The sequence below is a fragment of the Calidris pugnax genome, unplaced genomic scaffold (assembly GCF_001431845.1).
Source record: "Calidris pugnax isolate Ruff unplaced genomic scaffold, ASM143184v1 scaffold188, whole genome shotgun sequence".
NCBI classification, from domain to species: domain Eukaryota; kingdom Metazoa; phylum Chordata; class Aves; order Charadriiformes; family Scolopacidae; genus Calidris; species Calidris pugnax.
The window spans coordinates 12,435,589-12,438,900 of record NW_015091257.1 but is presented as its reverse complement, the minus strand read 5'-3'; the positions used below and the strand labels follow the sequence as shown (position 1 = coordinate 12,438,900).

At 47.5% G+C, this 3,312-nt stretch overlaps 1 protein-coding gene across 1 annotated transcript in view; it reads left to right on the top strand.

Annotated features, from left to right (window-relative positions):
* The first annotated feature begins 3,184 nt into the window (after positions 1–3,184).
* The window catches only part of LOC106898882 (phosphatidylinositol N-acetylglucosaminyltransferase subunit A-like), a 7,573-nt gene continuing 7,445 nt past the window's right edge, over positions 3,185–3,312 (top strand). Inside the window, exon 1 of the mRNA XM_014960450.1 lies at positions 3,185–3,294. The gene's annotated coding sequence lies outside the window, so the exon portion shown is untranslated. The remainder of the gene's footprint in view (positions 3,295–3,312) is intronic.

Below are 3,312 nucleotides of genomic sequence, written 5' to 3'. Positions count from 1 at the left end.
CATCTACAGGCCACGATTCTCCATCCGGCAGTACTATTTTTGACTAATGTTCTCATTTTGGGGCTTCCAACAGTTTCTGCTTTCCTGAATCCTAGGAGAGAAAATGTCTTTCACTGTCAGCAGGTTGTGCACCCTCACACCACTGGTCCACATCATGAGATTTCTTTTCCAGGAACGCTATGACTCCCTCACCGTGGCATCAGACTCTGGAGCAGCACTGCTTCAGAGCTCTGTTGTGAACTACTTTGTGAACAATCGATTGTTTGGTTTTGCCAATTACTAATGCTTTGAAATAATAAATGTGCATGCTTTGGGCATATTAAGTGTAAACAAATGCATTCATTTAATACACCAGCCTATTACACACAGCAAAGCTTCACCAAACCGACAGTTTTTGCTCAAGACAGAGAATGCAATAGAAGCAACATCATCCACCAGGCTGGGGGCAGAATAGCAAACTCGGCATGAGAGGAGGCTGAGAGGGAGATGATACAGCAGACTACCTGGCAGAAAGTTTTCCTGCCTTTTCAAGAACACCAAAGTGGTCTCCTTGAGGCAAGACGGCATCTGCTACCAGAACAAAGCCACTGGAGTCTCTTTAAGTCTACTCCATCTTCTCTCTCCATTAACTCAATTTATGAGGGCACTTTAGGGAGCATTCGAGGACCAGGCTTGGAAGCAGTAATTACTCTGCTGTCACTGGCTTAACGTCTTTACTCTCTACTTTACATATCCCATAGTGTCACTCTGACCTTGTACGTGCTTTAAATGCAGGAGTGACAGCATCAAGTTCAGGCATGTAGAAAGGAAGAAAATTTTATTTTCTCTTCAGCTGTTTGTTCCTTCATAATGGTTTCACCTCAGATCGGGACAGGACAGACTCTGGATCTGCCCAGGATCAGTGACAATTTTATGAATAAACAACACGACAACACAGTGTGTCCTTATGAAACAGCCATGGACAGAAAATTTAGCAGTACTTTTGCCAACTTCACAGCAGCAAAGAGTCCTTTCCTTTCCATTAAGGTACTTCCTAGGCTTCTTGGCAGACAAATTTTTTAGTTGCTTGAGCATGTCAACAGGCAGAGGCTGCTGATATACAGGGAATTGAGTTGGACCACTGACAGGTATGACATTAGGCACAACTAGGCAAGTTTAATGAAGAATACATATGCAGACCACTGAAGCTAAGATGCTGAGCCACAGACAGGAAGGCTCAGACACAATACTTTTCCTCATCTCCTTCAGAAAGATGTTCAGAGCCTATGGCCCGCTGCTGAGAAAGCATCAGCTCCTCTTCAAAGTTCATATAAATATAGAGGGACAAAAAAAAATCACAGCTCCTGTGGTATAAAAGGAGGTTTCTGAGATTAAGTGGATCTGTCTTGCAGAAGGTTTTGTAGGCCGGCACCTGTATTCTGTATTTGCACAGTGGTTGGTCAGCATCCGCTTATGGAACATGTCAAATCCCATTTCTTTCAGTGAAGAGGGGGCTGCTATGTTGTATACCAGTTATGATATCTCTTTGGATTTTTTAAGCTAGCATACCAAGAATTACAACTTCTCTAGACAGCACACAAGAAGAAGTAGTCTAAAAAAAAGTAAAATATTTTTCCAAGGACTTAAAACTGTAATCATTGTTTTTCTGACAGCTAAAATTGGAGTGACTAGTACAGTTTGATTCTTCAGGGCAGCCTGACACTGTGGGTGGTCACCACCTTTATTTACCAGGGATCACAACATGGGATACTGCACCTTAGAACCTCCAAGTGCTTTCCTCCTTCTCCTAGTGCTACTTTGTTTTTGGTTTTGTTTTTTTTTTTTCCTATATGTGATTTAAGGCAAATCCTGTACATCCAGGCTGCAGTTTCTTCTGAGAACTAGGATCTCTACGACCCCCTGGTTCCTGGGCTCTTCCTCTTTCACAGTAAAGATACCTGCTGCTGCAGGTGAGAAGCCTCTCCCCTTTTGGCCTCATAATTAGCTTCTTATCCTGAAATTCAGGTTCTTGCCACTCGGGAGGAGCACCTGATGATGAATTCAGATGTGACACCACCAGTCCCGCCTTTCTGAACACATGAGAAAAATTCAAACAACGAGCAATGTTTTTCTTATTCAGCACACTAACGTCTTTCACATCTTTCAGTCCCCAGAATGAAGTGCCTGACATCCTCCTTGGTCCTTCTTAGGATCAGCACCTCCAAACTCTGACTTTCCAAATTTCAACCTAACCAGAAACCCAGTCAGCACTGCAGTGTAGGCCAGCCTGTACTGTCACTTACAACATCTATATTTGCATAGGAGTGATGACAAAATCAAATCTGAAGAAATTCTTATCAGAAATCTTGGCAAGGAGAAGTAGCTACAAAACGTAATTTTGGGAACATTTTGGAAAATCACGAACAACCCTAGCCTGGCGAGGTAACACCCTTCTTGGCAGTCAGCAGCAGTCGGGCGAGTGCTGGAGCTACCAACAGCAGATTGCAAAGCTCCTCCAAAAGACCAGAAACACACAGCCAAGCACTGCCAGCCTGGGGTGCCAGAGCACAACTCCTACAACCCAGCTACCTTTCTCAAAGTCCAAACTCCTGGACTGTTTGTAAAAATCACAGTGGTGCTGTTCTTTTTGTGGGGTTTTTTTTTGGTTGGTTGATTTTTTTTAGAGACCGCAAGCTTCCATTCAGCATCCCTGGCAAAAGACTTGAGATAATTTCAGGAGTTCCAGCTGTGACTGAGCCAGAGAGTCAACCAGAGGAGCTTCTCCTCTGAGGGGACAGCAAAACCTTTGGAGTTTTGAGGCAAGTCTATCCCTTTCCAGCACACGCTTCACTTTTTTCATCACTTTGAGCTACACTTCTTTGCGTATGAGCTTTTTTTGGCTTTTTTGCTGTTGTTGTTGTTTTTTGACAGCAACCGGCCGCGGCAGGCTTCCCACCGCAGCAAGGGCAAGGCTGCTGCAGGAGAGCGGACACCAGCCGCCTGCGGCCCAGTAGCGCGGCCGGAGCACCAAGCCGAGGCCTGAAGCCAGGGCCCACCGCGCCCAACCGCCCGCCGCGCGCTCAACGGCCCTCGGCCTCTCCCCATTGGCCGCTTTTTTCCCCGCGTGACGCAGCGCCGGGCGGCGATTGGCCCGCGGCGCTACGTCAGGGCTGGAGGCGGGAGCGCTCCTCCTCGGCGGCGGCGGCGGAGAGGGTAAGGCGGGCGCTAGTCGTGCGGTTGCCATGGTGACCGGGCGGCCGTACCCGGAACTGGGCGGGCGCCGGGATGCGGCCCGGGAACGCCGGCGGCCGGCAGGTACGTGCACGCGGGCGC